At 33.4% G+C, this 23,794-nt stretch overlaps 1 long non-coding RNA gene across 1 annotated transcript in view; it reads left to right on the forward strand.

Moving 5' to 3' along the window:
- The first annotated feature begins 2,220 nt into the window (after positions 1 to 2,220).
- LOC126781777 (uncharacterized) overlaps positions 2,221 to 23,794 on the forward strand; it is a 453,341-nt gene continuing 431,767 nt past the window's right edge. The window contains exon 1 of the long non-coding RNA XR_007670706.1: positions 2,221 to 2,334. This is a non-coding gene — a long non-coding RNA (uncharacterized LOC126781777). The remainder of the gene's footprint in view (positions 2,335 to 23,794) is intronic.

Consider the following 23,794-nt stretch of genomic DNA (forward strand, 5'->3'; position numbering starts at 1 on the left):
TAGTTTCTGTATTAAGCCAACTGTGCGTGACCAATATAATTAATTAACTTGCCCAAAGCAAAGCTGATACAATCAAAGATTCTTTAATTTTGATCTTAATATAGTTTGAAATTAATAAACTATACAACTCTGGTCCTTGATGGAGTAATAAATGTAGATAGTTGAAGTAATTATGATGATATCCAACTGAGAGATTTCGGCCACGGCAGCCATTCTCAATGAGGGCTAGCCAAATGAAAAAGATATAAATTTATCACAGAGCACAGAAGTGGGAAAGTACTCTCTATATTTCCCCACTTTCAATTTCAAGAGATGACGATGCGTGCAAATTGTGAAAAAATATATCATATTATAGGAAATTTATCACAAGCGACTATCTTCTGGAACTACAGTGGGTAGGAATTACCTAATTACTATTTATACTATTTAATTTTGTTATGTTAAAAAACAGCCTTATCAATTATTTTTAAAGGCTTCGGCAGGTTGAAAGGCACTCAGCATGATTATTACCTCATATCTTCAAATCTGACATCCACGTGAAAACGCGGAGAAAAAACATAACAAAATATATATGATAACCATGAAAGTTTATCCTCAAGGACTTTGTTCGGTATGCGCAGAGAAATCGTTCACGATGAAAAACTTTTAATTATTTCGTGCAGTTTTCTGTCAACCCATCAACGTCAACGGTACAGCGTAGTTTTTACGAGCCGTGACAGTTTGAAATTGATAAAGCGTAACAGCCGACAGATTGAAATACAAGCCTTGTGACGTTTTTTAAACTGCAGCAGAACTGAGTATTGCAATGGTTAGGATTTAGTTTTTTTATTTGCGTGAAAATAAATTGCATTTGAAATTTGATATTTTATAAAATTATTATATTTATGTTCCTCGTGCAGTTCATCTTCGTACACTTGAAACAGTCTAGGTGTAGTGACATACAAACGGTTGGTGGCGTTTGGAAAGTAAGATTCAAAGATCTGGTTTAGTCTTGCTTTGTAAGAATATTACATCCAGTATCAGTGGACGAACTCATTATTATTATGAGGTCGTTAAATGATGACAAAAATATATAACTATAGTTTATTTTTTACTGCTCTTTGACTTTAGAAAAATATATTTCAAACTGGATACAATTTTCTTTTTTTATCGTATGAATGAAAAAATGGCTCATTACAGGCAAATCTAATTACTGGTAACGCTTTGTGCAAGCCTGTCTAGGTTCAACCGATCACTCATAATTATATTTATATTTTCGCCAAACAACAAAGGTTGAATGATATGTGATTATAGGCATAAAGGATGTAACATCGGTGTCCAAGAAAATAAAATAAAAAGTATAATGAGTTATTATTATTTCTCACGGTGACAATCATTATTTATACGGCCTACATACCTCTTTAAAAAGTCTAAATACATGCGTTATTGCTTAAAATAGATTTGTGGTTGTGTATTATTATACGATTAAAATTGCTTCGTTAATTATTTATTTAACTAGAAGTACTTCCACGATTCAGTTAAAATTTAATGAATAAATAAATTAAAAAAAAAACGACAATATGAATTATATCGTTATTTGCGCTATAATATATATGTATTAATCTATGCCTGAATATATTTTTTCTGAAATAACGATCTCGAAAATCTGCATAGAACACAATCGCAAAATGCCAAAAATATACGACATTGACTTTATTAATTTAAAGCGCTTCAAAATAACGTACTGACGAAAGTCTGATTTTAACGTTCACGAGTGAGATACGAAGTGAGTTCTCACAGAAAAGCAACGCGGCAGATGTTGGAAGTCAAGTCAGAAGCGTAATGATGTAACGTATTTAAACGACATGAAACAATTTTCACCGGTTTCAGTTTTGTTCTACTCACTAAACCTTTTAATGCAAAACCGAAATATCTTTTTTGTCACACTGCAGTTCATTTTCTATTATTTTTGAAAAATTTTGATAATTTTGTAACATTTATTTTAGAAACGATGTATATTAATTAGTCCAAATCGAAAATTGTAAACAATAATTTTAGCTTACAAAAACGCTTATGCTTACGCTTGATATAAATACCTAGATTATTTTCTTTAAGTACTTAGAAAGAACGTGAAGTTTTTTCGCTCGTGTCCGAATTGCCGTTACATTAGATTATAAGAGTGTATGAAACTTTTTTTTTTTTTTTATATATTCGCCGGGAGGGCAAATGACTCTACTCCACCTGATGGTAAGTGGTAGTAGAGTCCAAACGCGACGACGGCCAGTACAGACGGGAAAAACGTTCTGCACTAGCCGCCTTCGCCTTGCCGGCCCGCAAGATGCCTCTTCACGCCTCGTTTGTAGGAACCCGGGTTGTAAGAGGAGGGGAACACGTGAGCTGGTAAGGAATTCCATTTTTTGGAAGTGCGACAAAGAAAGGAGTTGCCAAATTTCTTTGTTCGCGATGGAATTGATGTCACAGTTAGGCGGTGACATCGAGAACCAGCTCGCGTGGACTTAAGAAGGAAGGGGGAAGCAGGAATTAGAGAGAATAATTCCTCAGAGCACTCGCCGTGATACAGTCGATAGAAAGCGCTCAGTGCTGCTATCTCACGACGCAATTGTAAAGGTTCAAGGGTGTTTGTGACCTTTACGTCGCCAATAATGCGTACGGCACGTCGCTGCAACCGGTCCAAGGCCTCAAGTAGGTACTTAGCGGAGCCATCCCAAAGGTGCGAGCAATATTCCACGCAAGACCGTACCTGTGTTTTGTACAGCAGGCACAGTTGTTGTGGCGTGAAAAAGCGCCGCACCTTGTTCAGAACTCCGAGTTTCCGTGAAGCTGTTTTTATAACAGCCTCGATCGCGAACGTCAATCCCCAGCATGGCGATTTTGCTTTGCATCACCAGCGGAGTACCACAGAGGGAGGGAAGAGGGGAAAATGTTGACTTTTTCGCCATGAGAGCGCATACCTGTGTTTGTGCTCATATTTATGCTCTATAGTTAATATGCCCGCGCAGTTAGTTAGTCTCGATTGAGAATGACCGCTATGGTCGAAATCGCCATCATTAAAAGGCCATTGCCAAATGTAATCCCGATTTAATAATGGAAATCGTTTGTCAAGTTATTGTAAAATGAAACAAAATTAATGAAAAGAACATCTGTATTGATGACTTAGTCTAGTTATTTGTATTTTTTCCGACTTTACAAAAATATATGAACACAATAATGATCCAGATTAAATCATCAATTGTTTACGAAAAATAAAATGAGCATGAACAAAAGTACTACTCCTTTTTTTAAATAGGTTAAGATTTGATTACCAAAGCGATATTATCGAGTTATGAAGTGTGATACTCTTCATAAAATAATAAAACAAAAAGTGATAACCAATTTTTTCCTATTCATAAAATTTGGGATAAGATTAAACGTGATCACTGAGCGTGAAATTTTTCGTATTATCTGAAAAGAGGTCGAGATAAAAACCCCGATGGGAAACTCATAAATTGCCAGCCTGATTGGCAGGTTACCTGAACAGCTATTTAAGTTTGGAATATAAAACGTATCGATTACCATTTTATTGTGGTGAACAATTAAAATAATGAATTATCTAAAAATATCTAACATGAGTACAGTTGCATTAATCTAAACCTAAAGCAAGACAAGACAGCATAGTTAGCATAGACAGCAAGTTCAAATCTGGGCAGGTTCCACTTATGTGTCTGTGTATCAAGCATATGTGCATCTCGTGTTTATCAGTAAAATATGGTGAGGTAACTTGGGTGTGTCAGATTTAATTGTGCCACATGTGTGCCACCAAACTCCCCATTGGAGAAACGTGGTGGAATGTAATGGAATTAATATGATCGAATATCATTTTAATGGAGGAAAGGAGGTCTTACTCTTAGTCCAGCAGTATGACATAAATACAGGCTGCTACTTAACTTTGTATATTACTAAAGTCGTTTTTCTTTTTAATATTTGAAAAAAAAAATTAGTTATTTAATAGTGCCTATGTAAAAATATATATTCCTTAATAAATCAGCAAAAATTTATGACGGAATCGTTCCATTAATTCTTTTCTGAATTTAAATTCTAAGCCTTAAGATAGATTGGATAGGCTTAAGTTTCATAATAATATAATTTTAATATTTACTTGAAGGATTTAGTTACAAGAGATAACTAAACATCTTGGAACTAAACATCTGGTTGGACGCTGTGTTATCGAATATAATGAAGGGCACCGACGTAGAAATTTAAATCATAGAATATTCATTTCGACTACGTCGAGACCAATATTTGTATGATCAATATTTATGTTTGTTGGTAACTGATTTTGTTCTTGATAGCTTTATCGTCACACTTCCAAAAGTTAGTTAGTCAGATTTGCAAATTTAATGGTAAAATTTTGGCTAATAAGCATATGACAGATTTAGTATACAGCCGCTCGCCAGCCTGACGCCAACCCTCATTGAGAATTATTGTTATACTCGTTTGTTTCCCCACCATACGAGTTGTTGAACCGCTAATGCTATTCGAAGATGCGGTAAACACAAAAAAACACACACTAAGCGAGCTCTTACGACACTCACAGATTGTTTGAAGTTAAAATAGAATAAAAAGACACATAAAATTAAATTGAAATTGCAAGTAAGATAAAATATTCATAAATAAGAGATAAAATATTAATAAAATTTAATTTTGTAATCGTAATAGTCAATTTTAATGTCATCGACGTCGTAATAGTCAAAGTCAAAGTCATCTTGATCGATATCGTAACCGTACTTATACTGGCTCATTCGCCCTTTAAACCCGAACACTAGTACTGTTGTGTTCCGGTTTAAAAGGCAAATGAGCCAGTGTAACTAAAGGCATACGGGACATAACAATTTAGTTCCCTAGGTTGGTAGCACATTGGCGATGGAAGGGATGATTAATATTTTTTATAGTGCCAATGTCTATGAGTTGTAGTGAATATTATTGTAAAAAAATAATGGGCCACCCATTTGAAGATGTTTGTCTTATGATCTGGGACAAATGTACGATAAGCTACTTACTCATAGAAGCCATAAACAGTATAATAATCGCATGAAAAAGAGCAGGGCATGTGCTTTATGCATACATATTATTATATGCCGGTTTCGGCCACGGCGGTCAATCTCAAGATAGAGTAGCTAACTGTGCATATTAATGTGCACAAGTATGTGTGCAAACAGGTGCACTCTCTATTCTCTAACTCTTCTAATCCGGTGTAATAGCTTTTCGTGATTTCTGAGGCACGGGAGTTTACCCTTCCAACATTCCGACTCTGGGCTGGTACTGAGAATTTTCGACACAAATTTGCCCGACCTTGAATTTGAACCCCAACTAATGACTAACGAGGGAGTCACTTAACACTTTACTGTATGGCCGAATAAATCGATTGGCGAATGTTTATGCCTGATTAAAAAATGCACGGGATAAAATACTTATTTTAACCTTACGATATCAGGGCGGGGAGCTAGTAAAAACTAAATATGAAATACCAATTTTAATCTTATACGTTACTACTATTGTTGTATCTTGCTATATTCTAAAAAAATGTAAATATGATATGTAAATTTGTAAATCAACTGTCTCAAGGTGGTGTCGGGTTCATAGTCCACAAGTCCCTCGTTAACAACGTTGTGAAAATCGAGAGCGTGTCGACTAGGGTGACGTATCTTATACTCAGAATGACCAAGCGGTATTCTTTGAAGGTCGTACAGGTATACGCACTGACCTCGACACACTCCGACGATAAAGTTGAGGTCATGTATGAGGATTTATCTAGAACTATACATACCTATATAAGACTCAGTTCACTGTTGATGAGTTAAAGGTGGGGAATTGGAGACCGCAAACCTCGGGATCAGATGATAGCTGACTTTATGGAGAAGGAGGGACTCTATGATGAACTCCTTTTTCAAGAAGCCAGATCATCGTAAATGAATCTGGGTGTGCCCTCAAGGGTAAATAAGAGAGAAATCTCTTAATAAGAGAAAGAGAGACTTCATCTTGTCGACGATAAAACAAATATTTAATGACGCCTCTGTAATCAATGCAGTCAAAACCGGGAGTGATCACAGACTATTAAGAGACTCATTGAATCTGAATGTCAAACTCCAGAGATCCGACTAATGAAGTCTACGCTCCGACCAATACCTTTCCAAATTCAAAATCCTCAAACCTTTCAGCTTGAACTCAAAAACCGATTCGACTGCCTAGCAGTCTGCGAAGAAGCGGACGCATACAACGACAGGTTTGTGGAAGCTATCCATACGGCTGGGTCCAAGAGCTTCAAGACCAGCGTACAAAGGGAACCAAAAAGATCTCAGCCGATACCTTACGGCTTATGAAGGAAAGGCGGAAAATGGTTCTGATGACCCCATCTGATGCTGCCAGTTATCAGCCGCTCAACAGACAGATTTTAAAGTCTCTGACTCACGACACTCGGCAATTTAATACAATGCGCATTAAAGAGGCCGTCGAGCAGAATAGTGTTCGCTATTGGCCAGAGTCAACTGGCGAAGCTGAAGACTGAGGATAGTAGAATAGTCACGTCAAGATCTTGGCTGTTGAAAGAGGTTGAAAAGTTCTACAGTCAGCTGTAAATAACAACGCATTCACCTGTCAGGAGTCAAGCTGCAGATCCCAGAACAAGAATAACTCGACATTACACCAAAGATTTTCAGGACTTCAAAAATAACAAAGCACCTGGAGATGATGGTATTACAGCTGAGCTTCTGAAGGCGGGTGGTACACCGATCCTCAGGGCTATTTAGCTCCGTCATAGCCAAAGGTCAAACGCCAAAGGCATGGCATAGAAGTGTGGTGGTGCTTTTATTTAAGAAGGGTGATAAAACGCTTCTGACGAATTACAGACCCATCTTACTGCTGAACTACGTTTACAAGTTGTTTTCGAGAGACATTACGAATTGTCTCGAGCGAAAGCTTGTGGACTTTTGTTGGACAGCCACCCGAACAATCCAGTTTCCGAAAAGGCTTTATCACCATAGACCACATACATACGCTGCGGCGAGTTATACAGAAGACCGAGGCGTATAATCAGCCACTTTACTTAGCGTTTTTGGTCTATAAGAAGGCCTTTGATTCGATCGAAAACCTGGGCCGTGCTATAGTCTCTTCAAAGGTGCCAAATCGATTACAGGTACATCAAGGTGTTAAAGTACTTGTACGAGAAAGCCACCATGTCAATCCGACTCCAAGATCAGATTTCAAAACCAATCCAAATGCAGAGAGGCGTAAGACAGGAAGACGTGATATCTCCGAAACTGCTTACCGCTGCATTGGAAGATGTTTTCAAGCTTCTGGACTGGAACGGCATTGACATCAATATCAACGGCGAGTACATCACTCATCTTCGATTTGCCGACGACGTTGTGATTATGTACGTGGTGATGATTATTTGTAAATATTATTTAATCTATTCTATATTATAATACTTATTTGAATATCGTAAATGAGGATGAAATACTTCAGAACTCACTGCGCTCATGAGCTTATATTGAACACAAAATATTAAAATATAGAAAGCTCATAATAAATATTATATTGACATCATATGAGTGAAATATGAATTTAATATCATTTCTAAAATCATGGAACGCGATCGCAGCGCATACACACATAAAAGTAATTAAAATCGGGCCAGCCATGTAGGAGGAATTCAGTAACATATATATATATATATATATTTATATACTGTCACGGGGTTGTCGTGTGTACGGGGTTTGTTCCACCAAGACCGTTACATTAATAAAACTCGTCATAAACTTTATAAAATTTTAAATATAAAATTTACAACATCAAAATCAGGGGGTGGGCCGTTGACAGTATCTGGTCAATTAAGTTAACATTAAGACAATAAAATATTATAAGTGAGGTAGCTGTAAGTGAGTTGGCATCGGTTAAAATTAAGTGATAGACTTAAATAAATAAATAAGCAGGATAGTGCAAACCCTGAACGCATTGTCACAATGAGTGAACAAATAAATAAAAGCAGTGCGAAGCAGCAAAAAGCACCAGCAGCAACAGCAGGCCACTGGACAAGCAGCCTCCCCTCCACAAAACAGCAGAGCCTCCAACAGCTCCAATTCAGCAACAATTCCTCGATTGAGTCCACCGAAAAATATTATATTACTTTGTAATGCAATATACAAAGTATATATAAAATTAAAGAAAAATAAACACTCCCTCAGGATTATTTAAATAAGTAGAAATAACGCAATATATGACTTATATTGCACGTGGCACGGTTTTGATACAAAGAGTTTTGGTAACCCGAACCTCTCAAATAAGTTTTACAAAGTAGATGACGTAGGTACGGTACTTTTTATTGTATACAAAATTATACTAACGGAGGGTCCGTTAGTATAATTTTGTATACAATAAAAAGTAATATATTTAATCGTTTAAACTGACAGCGTCGGTAAGCGACCGGCGCTTGCTCAACGATCAGACGACCGAACGGCGAACAACGTAGTGCTGCCATCTCTCGAACCGCACAGATAATAAATGTCGAAACAATGAATGCCGAATCGATAACCGTAATTTATAATATTAACCGGTTAGGTTAGGTAAAATAAAGACAATATTTTAATAAAATTAAAATACTGAAAAATTAAATTTTTTAGGGTTACAATACATATATATAGCTACAGAAAAATTATATATATAAAGACTCAATATGTGAAGATGGCGAGTATTATTATCTGCAGAACAAGTGAAAAATATACTTTTATTGTACTCTTATTGCAAACATGGGCAAGTTTTTTTAGATAATAATCTGCTCTTTCCCTTATATAACCGATCGAATAAAAAAAGAATTAACAAAAGGAGCATACATGTAAAGCTGTCGATGAATATTAACACAAAAAATATCGAACTAATAACCTCCTGCTTTTTAAAGTCGGCTAAAAATACATTTTGATATAGATACGATAAAAGGTTATTCGCTGAAATACCAAGTGCAAATGTTTCAACACAAAAGACCGACTTTATGTGAATTACGTTGTAAAATAAAATTTTGCTGCCCCTGAACCGTGACACTGAATAGGTTAAAAAATCCACAGAATCCCGACGATTCTACTATAAAGGTAATAAGGTATGGCGTGGTATATACTACGTCAGTTAATTTGTAACATTTTAAAATTTATTGTACAATGTTCAATTTTTTTTAACGATGACTCGGAATTGGTAATCCTCTTATCAAAACTAGAAAAAACTAAAATATTACGTTTCTTTTACCAACCCCCTTAACTAATTTGATATTAATATTCTTAAAAAAGGAAAGGGTCTAACTTGTCGAAGCTTTTGCATCATTGCGTCATTATTAAATAAATTATAATTATTATTAATCTCCTAGGCCAAAGGTTGTCTGAAAGAAATAGAAGTCACTACAATTACAGTTTCCATTAAATGGTGTTTAAATAAAAATAAAAATATTAATTTATCATTAAGAGGCTACATTATACGACAATTGACTTTTTGAATAAATTGACTTTTTGAATAAAAATAAATATTTGAAAATTAATTGAATAGTTTATGTTATATAACCCAAATATGATGAACCAATTTTAATCTTATTATATTAGAAATTATTATTATATTTTTATATTTATGCTATACTTTATATTTACTTCCGCTCTTTTATATTAAAAAACATGTTAATATTGTGTGTACGATGTACATTTGTTGATATTGTTTATTCAACTATATACTCGTACTTATTTGAATATCGTAAAAGAGTAAAAGACTTCAGAACGTACTACGCTCATTAAGCTTATATTGAACGAAATATGAAACTTATGAAAGCTCCTAATATTTATGATATTGTGTTCATGATTTTTTCTTTGAAAATAAGTAGCTAAATATGACTTTTTGAAATAAAACGGAAATTTAAACATGAAAGTGAAATCGGTGTTCCTCAGTATATCTTCTTATAATTTGATTTATTTGTCAAACAGCACTTCAAAATTTGTTTAAACGTATTTACTATGTGTCTAAATTATGCGTCCTTCCATCGACCTTGAAACTTGTATTAGTCTAATTAAGAAATTGTTTATTAGCTTACTTTGTTCTTAAATTATTCCAATAAACTGTAAATGAATTAATTATATAAATTTTACGAACAAACAAGACTATTTAGAAAATTAAATAAATACTTAGTCTTTTTATTTGCGTTAGGAAAAAAATGTTTCTCTTTTTTAATTTAATTTAGGAGTGAATGGGACACATTTGTTAATAGTCAATACACTTCAAGAGTATGAACCCCATTTGATCCATATATCTACACTCAATGCCATATATGTGCCAAATACACAAATATGGCTCACTCGTGTCATTTGTATGATACTATGCCTGTCTGTCCCTTCCCATTTTGAGGATAAAATTATTCAAAACTTATTTTAAGACGGTCAGATCCGTACATATGTATTCACAATGTTATTATTTTTAAATAAACCGGTGTCACTTACGTTCTTTATCAAGGAATCCTTGATAAGTTTTAGAAACCCATCCCATCTTCATTTTCATAATAATTATTTATTTTCACATAATATATTCAATTTAGTTTAGTGTTATTTCATAGTTTTACATGAACCCTTATCAATTGTTCTGAAACGTCATGGGATGTGATAACAGCTCATCCTCCTTATACCTGTACAATGTCATTGCGGTCAAACTAGTGTTAATGGGGTTAATGGCACCGGTAAATACTTGAGTGCACTCCAAGAGGGAGCCAACCATTTTCTGTTAAAATATTACCCTTTTAGGATTACGCGTAACTCGCCAACTGCGGTCGGCTGAAGTTAAAACGTTTAATGCAATGTTAGAAAATATAAATTGTTTTTTTACAAACTCTTATATAACGACAAATTAAAATGACTGTGGTTATTTTAAAACACCTCAAACGTCCATATAATGTTTTCAATAATAAATTTACTTTTTAATTGACTTCAAAATTATATTTGAAACCAAAAATATATTACAAGTTAAATATATTTTGCTACTCATACCAATTTTTTTTCGACTTTTATTGTATATCAACATAATCTGTATGAGTAGAATATTCAGTTATTTATTTAAACTGTCTGTCATCCTGATAACAACAGACCTGGTAGTTTTGATTTTATTATAAAATAGAAAGGCAAACTGGCAAATGGGCCCACTTGATGATATGTGGTCGCCACCACTCATAAAAATTCACGCTGTAAGAAATAATACTAAGTTGTTTCCCCATTATTTCCATTGTATCTGTAGTCACACTGGCTCACTCGCCCTTTAAACCAGAAAACAACAATAGAAATACCACCAAGTATCCCTGGGAAACCTGAAATGATATAAAAATATCCATAACAGATGCCACAACAAACTTGCTCGTGATATTTGAGTATTATAAAAAATAAGGTATTATTTCTGATATATGAAAATATAAAACGTATCAAAGAGCGTCAATTTGTTAAAAAACATCATCTCCCACAAGGAATGAGTAATTTAAGTCGAACAGGTTTAACTTACAAGCAACTAGCATGCTGAAATTTATACTAAGGTTTGAGAAAAACTATATATTTATACTATACTTAATATAATGTAATTATATCTCGTCACTAATCATCGTATTACAATTGGAACGAGAACTAGTATTTTATAGCTGTATTCTCAAATACTTTAGTATATTACAATGATAAAACCATTGCTAATACAATTTGTTAATTTCATTAATTTCTTTTGTTCTTTATTTGAATTTTCTAAAAGGTCAGAGATCCTGTAATTTGTGCCACAGTAATAAAAAAAGTACACACGAACTAGGTTCGAACGATCGTCACGTCTCAACACTACGTGCGAGAGAAACTTTACCGAAATCATATTAAGATCGCACACCATGTATATTTTAGAATTAGCAAATACGGGCGTCTTGCCAGAGCAACTCGTGTCAACATTGGTTGAAATTTGATTAGCATAATTATATAGAATTTGCACTACCCGTCTTAAATTAAGTTAAAAAATGTATATTAATACTAGTTTTCGCCCGCGTATTTGGGAAAGAGGATCATATTAGGTAGGCCTCTGTCGTTAAGGTAATAGTAGCCCATTTCCTTCCTTGGAATTCAAGCTTTCTTTACAACAAATTAATATATATATATACGATAAGAAATATGGATTTCAAAGGGGCCACTGTTCTAAGTCATAGAGTGGAGATATATATATATATATATATATATATATATATGTTAGACGATGCTATGGAGCGAGCTATGCTCGGAGTATCTTTGAAGGATAAGATCAGAAATGAGATTATCCGAAAAAGAACCGGAGTCACCGACATAGCTTGCAAAATTAGCAGGCTGAAGTGGCAGTGGGCTGGTCACGTATGTCGTAGGACCGATGGCCGTTGGAGCAGACGAGTCCTAGAGTGGAGATAATATATATATATATATATATAGTGGCCCCTTTGAAATCCATATTTCTTATCGTAAAATGTTAGCTGTACGTAACAAAGGTTTGCTCCAAAATTATTAAAATCAGCTGTCGGTAAGTCACTTGGCCTATTAATAAGTTGAAATCTCAGTTAAAAAAAAGATAAGGCTTATCACCTAAATAACATAAAATACTAAATATAAAATGGATAAAAATGTTAGAGCTAATAGTCGTTGATTACATGCAGAATAAAAAAAAAAATTATTGGTGGAAAAGAGAAGCTACTGAGTTTCTTGCCGGTTATTTTTGGTAGAATTCTCATTCTGAACTAATGGTAGCTTTTCATTCAATTCGATACTGTAATATGATTCAAATGCTTTGATGATCTTACTTGAATAAATAATATTTTGATTTAGATTTCAGGAATATCTTATTTAAATTGTGGCATTTAATACAAGCAAGTACTTATTATACTCGTATTTGAATCTTCTATTCTGTAATTACCAATAAAAAAATATATTTTATCGTAATAATAACGTCTTTGTAAATAAAAGTTTTTTGATTAATTAAATCATCTTCACTTTGTATCTTATAGTTCTATATTTTTAGTTCACAGATTAAATTCTTGCTGTCTTTTTAAATGGCATTCAAGTATCATTTTCATTCACTAAGACAAAATTAGCCAGGTTCAACGTCAGTTTTACGCTATCGGTTGTATTGCACAATACTAACACCATATCAAGAGAAATAATAATTGGTATTATGTACTTCAATTCATTCAAAAATCCAAATCATCGGTCAATCAAAAAAAAAATTAACTACTGGCTGTTGTATGTTTTTCAAGCAAATTTTAAATTCAATACTCGATTATAATTATTATCATTCAAATATTTATTGTAAATTCAATTTTTTCAAATGTTTATTTTGAAATTTAAAAAAAGAAAATTAACAACACTAACCTATTAACGAATTACAAATAAAGTTAATAGTCTCTTGCGGAGAAGACTTGAAGCTGAATTCCAACACAGTTTCAATGCACACTGGGGAATATAATATGTGGGGTGCATGTCAATCACCTCCACGTGGTGCACTCTGGGCAACGGGGTCGACCAGCAATACGATGTTTTTTCCGGATTGCTTGTCGATCGCGGCTGAGACTGACGCGGCGGAAGTGTCACGGGCTGCTCCTGGTACTTCTCTGTTGCGCAGAATGGACCAGCGAGCGGCTTCGTGGCAAGTAGGAGGACTCCAGGGTCCTTATGGGCCGCCGGAGAGAGAGAGGAGGAGTTGGTCTCCGGGGTCCTTTTGGGCTGCCGGAGACAGAAGAAAGTTGTAGAAGGAGGAGGGAGAGGCGGGTGCGCCCAGTGTCGTCGATACTGGGTGGACAGACTGTAAAAAGTCTTCTCAAACTCGTTTCCCCATCCAGGCGTCAGCCTGTCTTGGGACCGAGGGCCTTGCCTTCACCGGCTGGGCCAAGAGAAGACAACCTTAATAAAAAACTAGAGGTGGGTCGGTCACATAAAGCGACGGCCGCTGGCAGGGTCGCGGTGGTAAGCTAACGCATTCCCGTAACCACGCCACCATGCGGTGAGGCGGAAACCGGGGGTGTTTTAGTGGGTAGGACGGTGGCCTTCTGCCCCGTGAGTCCCACATACCCGTCCCGTTCGTAGTCCGGGCGGGAGGCGTAAATGCGTTTCCTCCTCGAAAACAAAAAAAATTGGAATATAATATGTATCTACATATGGCAAAATTCCAAGTTCATACGTGAAGGTTCTGATGTTTTCCTTCACACCAATGATAGCCAACTCATATAAATACAAATTAAGCACAAGCAATTTGTGTGCCTGGCTTCGGTTAAGATTCACATGTCCATTGTGATATCTCAACCAATAATAATTAATAAAAATACCACTAAACATCTAATTATTTATTCACAAACGTATGAGATGGATAAACTAGCTCGTGAGGAATAATAGCGAATACTCTTAAAGCTGTCTTTTGTGATTCTCGTAAATTTACACAGACAGAATTTTACATATTCCATTTTATATCAAACGTATAAAATATAATATTCCGTAACGATTATAAACGCTCGTCTTTATATAAGAAAAGATAACATTTACTTAATTTTTCTTTTATGTGTTTTGTTTGATATGTTATAACTTGAACTTATTTAGACCAAGAGGTGAAAGATTAAAAATTACGTTAACATTTATATATGGAATCGAATAAAATATACAAGTAATTCAATTCAAACAAATTATGACCTTGGTACAAGCAACGCAGTAAATTCTTCAACGAAATGAGCCAATAATCCTGCCGGTCACATGTCAATTACGTAGACTAGGGAACAATTTACTGTGAATCATTCGCCGCATTTATACGGTTTTCCGAATAAAATATTTTGCTCAGTGTCATTGATATCCCATTTCATAAATTAATATTTCTCTTATTTTTTGTTAGGAGTTATTCACTTACACATAATTTAACAACATGCCTCTTGATTAAATTTTGAGTGGGCGGCCAATCGCAAGGCCAAACCAACTGTGATGGATACACACAAAAAAAAATCGTGGACTTAGATTCGTCAATTTTTCTACAGCTTAAACTTACATTGCTATATTTAATTAATATATTATTATAAATTTTCGCAAAATAGTAACTAATGAGTTTCTTGTCGATTCTTCTCGGTAGAATCTTCATTCCTAAAATAGTAACTTTACATTTAATTTAAATTTGTAAAATTACAATAAAAATTACATAAAAATGCTTCTATGAGATCTGGTGTGAAGAAAACACCATTTCTGTAACTCCACTTGTATTGTTACGAACCTGGATTTGCACCTAGAATATCTAGATATGCAGCCATATAAGTTAAACATCAGACCATTGTGGCAGAAAAAGTAATATTATGATTCAATAATAACCCTTTGTTAGCTGTTTTTGAATCAAAAAGGGGAAATTCGTTGAACGTGCCACTCAGACAGTTACAAAGATTTCCTCTGCCAAACATGAATTGTAGACTATTTTCCGCACCGAGATTTCAGCTTTGCTGAACACTTACTGCCATTTTGATGTTAAGTTGGACATCGGTGTAAGTTACTCGAAATAGTCGGTCTAATTGGCAACTTTCCAGATTGGGACTCGGCGGCTCCCGGAAATTTTATTTATAAAGTCATTTCTGTTTTCCCTACAAATAATATCCGAATGTATTTTCGAGAGTAAGCCTTGTCTTTTATTATATAAAGCTTGTAAAATAGGTCAACTTGAATGAATTTATTACTTTGTTAATTTATTGCAATATTACCACTATGAAATACAGGTAGCAATAGGTGCTTAGTTCGGCGATAGTTATTTTCTACGCTTATGTAAAAATCGTTACATTATTTATTTATAAGAATATTTCATTATTATTTATTTCCAAAAATAAATTATTAATTGAGAGTGGGAGTAACATGGGCTTATTACGCTTACATAATATTAAGATATCATATATCCCATTTTGTTTGATTCTCATAATAACATATTATATTAAAAACTAGCTAATCGTCCCAGTTTCGCACGGGTAGATAATAAGAAAAATATATTTTGGATAGGATTTGCGATAGATCTTATGATGGGTGGTATTTCGCTTATATATATATCGATGAAGCTAAGACCTTTTTTCACGCTGGAAAAACGCATTATGCATTCCGAGGCGCCGAGTGCGCCCCGAACGTCGGAACACCCACAAAAAAACCAGCGGTACCCTTTCCGTCTTAACGAGGGGCGCCATCGGATCGCATGCGCATGCTACCACGACGCTCGGACGGCCTGCCTATGCAGGCCTCCATTCTCTAGTGAGAACCCCCCTAGTCCCGGCGACGCCTATTGCGGCGAAGAGAGAAGGTATGCATAGCGCCTCTTTCTTCTCCCAGGTCTTCTTCGACGGAGCAGGTCTGCAGCGGCGTTCTCTTCCCGCTCTCGCTCCGCGACGTCCTTCTGCGACATCACATTTTCACAGAAGGAGACCATTTCCGACTAGCACTCCTCACTTCTGAGCATAGCATATTAAGCTAAGACCCATATAAATAATTAAATATATTAAATTAAAAAGTAGTTATAACCTAATATTATAATACGAACTTTCGCAGAGTTACTTAAATCTGTTACGTTTTTAGGCTAAGCAACTGAACCGATTTTGATGAAGCTTGAACGCTAAGAACATAGGCTACTTTTACCTAGCACCTGATCCTTCGCCTCATCATACTCGGACTAAACTGTGAGCAGAAAGTAGTATTCATATAATTAATGATTCTATAATTGGAACACTGTTAATTTTTTTAGGACCTTCATTACCTTACTTATACTTACTTATACACGTACTTGTGGTTTAATATCGGAGTTGTGCCAGCGTGGAATTCAGTTTGTAACGAAAATCCTTTAAAATTTTAAATTATGTACGTTAAAACAGCCTATTTGAATACAAGATATAAAATATTTTAATTATTAATTAACAGCGATAAACTGAGATTATTATTTTTTGTTTTGGTAACTCGCAAATAGGCATGTCAACTTAAAAAGAAGCAGTTATTTTGAAATCACAGACAGACACTTAAATTTTAACATATTAGTATATATTTATAGATTACACAATTGCCAAACAGGCAATTTTATTAATATATTACATATTAATAAAATCTTAATTCAAGACCATAACAATCAGTCGATACGATAGTTCGAAATCTAAAATCAATGTCACTTCGAAATTACTCCGAAACAATGTCAGGTACGTAAAATCTTTCCCAAGGGTTGATCCCACATAAAGAATTCAGTAACATTGATGAGAGTGAATCATACATTATATTTTCCCAAGAGAATTATACAATAACAGATATTTTTTAGTGGACATTAATTTTAAATATAAATGTATAATTTAGTTAATGATTGGAAAATATAATATACAGGTGCCATAAAAAAACTTTATAGCTTAAAAAAGGAACCTCAAAAAAACGCAGACGTCAAAGAAAAAATAATGTGAAAAAAAATCTGAATACGACACAATCAAACATTTTTATAGTAATGTGTGTTTGGGTGGCAGTGTATTTGTATGTGTGTTTGATCATAATTTAATATATATAAACATTTTCGCTGTTAGTAATATTAACCATCCCTTAACATCAAAAATGCGAAATAATTTTTCTTCTTAACCTAAAGAAATCTATAAAATAACTTAATAGAAATATAATACAATATTACTTAGTACAATGTAACTTTTGATTATTAACTTTCCTATAAACCCATATTTCTGTAGATCAATAAAAAAATAGCCAAACTTGGAAATTCGGCTAACATTCTTCCATGTCCCCAAACTTGCATCGAATTCACTGTTGCCTGGGCAAAAAATAAACCAAAACTGCTATCACTGGATCAAAGGAAATAGGTGTCATATATTTAAAGTATTTTTTTCACTATTACTTTTAGTGGAGGGAAATAGTGTGAAAAGTTCTTTCGACTACGTTTAATTGAATAAAATATTTCTAAACACGAGTATAATAATATAATATCTTATAGGCGATGGAAGCAAACATATTAAGAAATAGAAAACATAATTTTTCAAACATATTAGTTTGGGGTTTACTTATCAATTATTTTAGTAATAATAAGGATTTAGTAAAGCAACGAAGTACATATAACCCGCTCGCGGACATAAATTTTGAACTGAAGTGCATGTAATCACGTTACTATTAATAGCAGGAAATATTAAAGTAAGTATTAAGCAAAATCATCTTATACATTATCGAGCGAAGGTAATCATTACAAGGACCTGCTATTAATACGAGATATTATAAGAATACCAAAGAACGCATGTGTGTTATAATAATAACATAAGGGTTTTTATAAGGGTAACACAATTTGGGAAAACGATACACTATTTTAACAATAATACCACAACATGTTTTTAAATAACATCACGGATAAAATATTGTGTGCATATTTTTCGTTAAGCTTATTATTTTCCATTAAAGTGGTTTTAAAAAACTTGATTAAAGTCATATAAATAAAATTACATCTTACTTAAAATATAATAAGGAAGTTATTTCTCACTCAGCTTATTCTTAAATGCGCAAACGAAATAATTACGTTTTGTCTGCACTCCGTGAAGATATTAATGTCCCTAATAAATTACAAGCTTTCGTCTGTTTATGTTTCACTTAAGTTGCTCTAGTATCATGAGGTGAAATAGTCGTATTTAATTCTTATGTTGTTAGGATAACAGCTTACTCTTGTTTCTCTTTACGTTTGTTTTTCTTTTCTTCCATAGTTTCATTCTTTGCGTAATATTTTACTACGTGTTTCGCGAAATATATGCGCATTATATAGAATGAAACGGCTAAATGTTAAAAATATACGTTGATGATAATACATAATACTATTTTATTATGTATTTATCTTAGTATAATTAACTTAATTATGTTATTTAATTGGTGTTCTTTATGCAAGAATTTGAAAAAGAAAAAAGTGCTTGTTAATACATGTCATTCGTCAATCGTCATATTTTAGGTTACTTAAATTAAGTAAATTTTGATACAGTCTTTTTTGGATTAATGTCTATATAAATATAAATTTGATATAGCAACTGTACAAATCATGAACTCGTGAAATGGTGGCATTAGAGCAGCAGCATTCCCTCGTTGAATCAATCTTCTGGGCAAAAAATGCACCAGCCCCACGTCACCAGGAGAGTCACTAAGACGAGGTGTAGTGATTTTTTATATATTTATGAATAATAATAATAATAATAATATAATGTAGCACAATAAAACCGCATAAACAATCGGAAATTAACATTAAATTACAAGATAATGTAATCATATCATCTAACACGTAACAAAACCTTTAAGACACTAATTAGTCGAATTTCCTTATCCCATATTCGTCGAATTACTTCATTCATTCTCACGACTCTTAAATATGTATGAGAACACTTCAAACTCGAGCAAGGAAAGCTAAGCGAACGTAAGTATCACTCTGAAGTTGGTGAAATTTTACTAGGTAAAAGTTTAACCACCCATGCTATTAAGGTTGAGAGACAATGTACAGTCAAATACAATATTCAGGAAAAGCTATTGTAGAGGAAAATGTCTCATTGTTCCTTGGACTATTGTTGGAAGTCGTTCAGCACTAACTAATGGAGACTGCATTGTCTTCAGACTGTACTGACTCAGCCTGATCCAGTTTGAACCAGATCGGATTTTAATTACAATGCACTTTAAGATATAGGTCGATAGGTTGTGATATTTCATTTTTTTAGTCATAAGTTTAACCGGTCAAATGCAGAATGTCATATAGTGAAGTCCGATGTAAAAGATTAAACTTTGTTTCCAACTTTGTCGGCATTTTCCAACTAATGACGTCAGTACTGATTACTTTTGTTTTGATGAGATCCTATCAAGGGTCTTTTTGCTTTCACATTATGGGATTTTCGTTTATTTTACGTAGCAAAAGCAACAAAAATAATTAGGTACTATACATAATTAGTAAACTTATTTTCAAGCCACGCAGTTTGTTTATTTTCTGATCCACATAATTAATTATGTATTTGATATAACGTTCAAAAGTTTTTTAGTTATTAACAATGAATCATAAGAATTATATTTTACTTTAATAAATTTCTTATATGTTGCTATATGTAATAAGAACTGCTAATAAAGAATGCCATATTTATATATCCAGTGAAGATTTCGTTGAATTAATTACTTAATTTCGTAACATTTTCATTTCAGTCATATATTTTGATTGCCATCATATTGAAATGAATAAGTACTTCTTTAATATAAAATTACAGTAAAACTGTTTTGAGTTGTGTCTGTCTGTATAAATGAGTAACTGCCTGTAATTGTTACATCATATAATAAGGAAAGTTTTGCTTGTTGACTTATATTTTTAGAGTACGGCCTATTACTATGTATAAATATTCATTTATGTTATATATTTTATAATATACAGATAGATATGGTGAAATGACGTTAAAAAAATCGCTAGTACAAAAACATTTTTAAGAGAAGATTTATAATAATACATAAATGCTTTCTGACAAATCTACGAAGCTGATTAATCTTAATTTTGTGTGATAGTGGATGTGCGCTTGGTGATCGTTTTTTTTTTTATTTTTTAATTGTGTTACATAATATGCAAAAGTTATAAAATGTTTAGTTTGCTCATAATGCCAACCAATGACATATTCACTTTTAGTATTGTCATTGCGTATATAATATACGCAATAAAATTTAAATAAAATTACATTTATCAGCGCAAAGTCATAGCTGATAGCTAGTCCTTGATAAAAGAGATATTATTAAAACTCCTGAATATTTCATTTATCTTTTTCATCAATGGTTGAATTCATTATTTGTTTGTGATTTTATTCAAGTTGTAACTGTAATTTCGTCTCTTGCCACACTAAAATGTTATTTTCAACAATGTGATTTTCAGCTTCGATTTTATGTTTTTACGGATCGTAACATAACTGTTAAATGAAATCTGACAGCTCCACACGTGTAATAAAATAATAACTGTTTGAGACCAGAGCCAATTGTAAGCCAATCTGATATATGTAGATTATTCAAGCTTTCACAGGGGATTTTGACACCCTTAATCTTTGTACAAAATTAATATTGAAAATATATATAAGTTACTTTTATTTAAGGTTATTTAAAATAATGTACTCATTATCTGGTGTGTATAACACGCGAATTTTACCATTGGCGGGTTCAATTCCGGTTACATAATTCATGTTTATAATTTATTTTGTGCTCGGAGGTGAAGCAAAACATCGTGAACCTGCATATTTCGGACAATAATCTGCCATGTGTCAAATATCTCCTTATTTTTTTTATTTTTTTTTAATCTTAATTTTTGAGAATTTTGTCCATTTGGACATGTTAGCCCATCATAACTTAACATATACATAAATATCCTCTTATGGAATAAGCTTTTTGCCTTCCCAATGAGATTAGGCCTTAGTTTCACTGGTGGTAGGGCTTTCTGCAAGCTCGTCGGGGTAGGTACCACCCACTCATCAGATATTCTGCTGCTAAGCAGCGATACTTAGAGCCAGTGTAACTACAGGCACAAGGGACATATTATCTCAGTTTCCAAGATTGGTGGCGCATTGGCGAGGTAAGTAATGGTTAGTATTTCTTACCTCGTCAATATATATGGGCTGTGGTGATCGCTTACCATCAGGCGGCCCATTTACTCGTCCGCCTGCCTATAACATAAAAAGTCCAGAAATGTGACAGTACTTTCACACTACAACAATGAACAATACTATATATTAGTAACTTAATTTTAAATTTAAATAGCGTCTTATTATATTATACATTGTACAATATTCTTAAACTTCAAATGGATTGTAAGTACACCTTGCAGTTAATTTAAAATTTCCTTCTGTTACATGCATTTATAATACTCCCTGTACTAAGAAATTCAATCCTTTTACGTGGCAATAAATGTCTAGCTCAGATGTAACAATAAATCTGTATTACTCGGAAGAGATATGTGATACTAGGTCCCTCTGTGGTGCTAACTGCTGAGTATTTCCAACAAAGTTCTGATTTCCTGGTACTTTTACGGTCGATTAGTCTTTATTATACAGAACTACTGCTATACTCTAAACTATTTGTTTGTTTGTATTAATTATGATCTCGATATTTAACGTTTATATAATGATAGCATAGTTCTAAAAATAAGATAGGACATAACATAGTTCTTCATTGCTTACATTAAAATCAATACAAACAAAAATATTCTGCAGTAAAAACTTTTTTAAATGATTTTATTACGTATCCGTTATTTCAATCAGACTTAAGCTTGGTTTATCTATAATGAAATATAAATATAACTAAGTATATAAAAAAAATACATTTAAATAATAATAATAATAAAAGCTTGTAAGTGGGTTAGCGTTGTAGATAAATGTTTCACCGACTTCGGTTGTGTAGTACAATTTAAAAATTTCAAACTTATAATTAAAATATGTTTATAATCAAAGAGTCAATTGTGCCTTTTAATAAATTTTTAAGTGGGTATTTTTTTAAATAATTTGAATTCCAAGTTATATATTAAAAAAAAAAGTTATACGTTAATGACACCTGTCAATCTACCGATATAAAATAAAACTTAAATCATCCGAATCGGTTTAACCGTTTTGAACTAATGATTGAACATAACATACAAAATAAAAAAAAACATACTCACCGAATAAAATATCACCTCCTTTTTTTATATCTTTAAAAATTGTATGACGTCAAAAGCAGCAAACTAAAATACCTTGACATACTAGTTTCCGATGGCTCCAATTATGATATAAATAAAAATATTGCTGTCTCGTTCTCATATACAGTGCTAAAAAGCAAGTTAGAAGTATAAGAGAAGTATAAAACAAAACCTAGATCATTATCTCCTCTCTTACTTATTAAAAATGTTTATTTTTTGACATGAAAGCAACACACGAATTGTATTTTTTCCATGAACGTCCTTTATGCAGGCCGGGACGTATATTTGGATGTCCGCCAGTGACCAGCTACGTTTGATCTATCTTTTGTGCATGCTGTGGCTATTTTATCAACTGGGTGTGATTTATGAGTTTTTGGACAGTGTTATATGCTTTTTACTGAACTTGGCAAGACTAAAAGGTTTATTATTGCTTATACCTGTGACTTCGCTTGCCATATTATACCAGCTGTTCCTCGTGGCTTCACCCGCGATCGATGTTATTGCTCCGGCCCTCTTGATCGTAGTTAGGTGTTACTTCGGCTTATAACCTTTCTCTCCTGACATATAATTTCTCGCTGTAAATAATACTTAAGATTATTTATGGTATTCGATATCATCGTAACAATCGTTCAAGGTCAAAGTTCATTTATATAGCGCGCAACGTTTCTAGTGCAAAATGGTAATACGTGGTAAGTTGAGAGTAAGAGTTGCTCGCGATTTTGTTTAACTTTATAGTCTGTCGTTTAAGTATGTTTTTTTTCTTTTTAACTACACTTAATACTAACGGTGAAACTTTAATACTTTCAAAGTTTTATTATTGTCTTCTATAAGACAGCTTTATATTTTACAACATTTACCTTTTAAAATAAAGAACCTTAGTTAGTCCCTAGTAATAAATAATTGTATTAAAACTTATTGTCTAATATTTCTGAATGTCTCGTAAAAGGCTGGTAGGGCTGTGTTCAAGCCCGTCTGGGTAGGTACAACCCACTTATCAGATATTCTACCACCAATCAGCAGTATTTGGTATTATTATTTTTCGGTTTGTAGGGTGAGTTAGCAGAGTAATTACAGGCACAAGGTACATTATATCACA

This window comes from Nymphalis io, chromosome 4, assembly GCF_905147045.1.
Source record: "Nymphalis io chromosome 4, ilAglIoxx1.1, whole genome shotgun sequence".
In the NCBI taxonomy this organism is placed as follows: domain Eukaryota; kingdom Metazoa; phylum Arthropoda; class Insecta; order Lepidoptera; family Nymphalidae; genus Nymphalis; species Nymphalis io.